We start from the raw sequence: 1,403 nt of genomic DNA on the forward strand, positions 1-1,403 counted from the left end.
GCATATTCATAGATTTGTCTTGAGGTGTTGACTTTTCGATGTTGGTTTACATGTCCTTCTCCTAATATTATTATATAATGTTCCATCTGCTCCGAAATATATTTTACAATCGAGTATTTGCAGTTTATAGTTCATGCTTTTTACTATGATTTTTCATTTATGATATGCCAGAAAAATAGCAAAATGGTGTACGGCATAAAATAATTTTTACTTGTTCAATTCCTATACCTTAGCATATCTTACTGGTCAAAGTTCAAAATAAATTAATAGCATGTTTACTTATGTGTCTTATCTTAGGATGTACACTGTTATCACTATGTTGAAGTTTTCTTACATTCTAATGTTTTGTTCATGAGCTGGGTCACTTCTGCGGGGCCTTCTTATTGGTAATATACTGGTGCTTTTTGTGCAGGATTATTTGGTGTAGCAAGACTGATAGAGTTCTAGGCCAGAGCAAACAAATGGATAGGGAAATATCTGCCTTATGAACCAAAACTGAATACTGAAATAAGGATTTTTGAGAGTTCAGATGAGATAGTAACAGATCTGGCTAAGTATATTTCACAAGTTTCAGAAATCTCTGTTAAAGAAAGTGGATACTTCGCTATTGTCATGTCTAGAGCGCCACTTGTCAGTTTTTTGGGGTTAATGATTTTTTTTCTATTCTTTGCTAGCTATTTGCCATATTTTTTTTGCACATGAATTTAATACAGTGTGCATTATTGCATCTGAAGTATCCTGTTTTTAATTTTTTTAAAGGAAACTTAGTGAAGTGACGTATATATCCTGCTCTGATGAACGTGATGTAGCAAAGAACCATGCAGATAGTAAATATAAGTTACTTGATAAGAAAGGTTAGTTTGAAATATGTGGTCATTGGGAGTTAAGAAAATGTGGCAGATTTTTTCTTCAGATTATGCGCTTTGCATGGTCATCTATCTTTTGCGATGTCTGCATTCTAAAATCATATTTAGATGATGTGATTACTTCAGATATTTGGTGTTGGTGACTGGTCGCATTTCGTATCTATTGGTGGCTGATCATCAGATTTTCTAAGTCTTCCCGTTGCTTACCCAAAAAATCATACGAAGAGTAGTCGGATTTAGTGTGGCAGTTCTTGTGCAACATTCCTGTAAATATATTGGCAGAGTTCCTTCCATGGCTCCCAGCTTCTGTTTCATCTGACAAGCATCAAGATATATATTATATCAGTATCTACATGTTAAATGTGTCTATAGTGATTGAACAACTCTCATTAATAGATGTAGCCATAGAACAGAAGGCATTTTTTTACTCTCAATTGTAATGATGCCGTCTAGTGGCTGGGCTCGACGAGATCCTCCCCAACCTGACCCCTCATTCTTCCTTTTCTAGATGATGCAGGTGCTCCTCGCCTCTTGCCC

This window comes from Triticum dicoccoides, chromosome 1A, assembly GCF_002162155.2.
Source record: "Triticum dicoccoides isolate Atlit2015 ecotype Zavitan chromosome 1A, WEW_v2.0, whole genome shotgun sequence".
Taxonomy (NCBI): Eukaryota; Viridiplantae; Streptophyta; class Magnoliopsida; order Poales; family Poaceae; genus Triticum; species Triticum dicoccoides.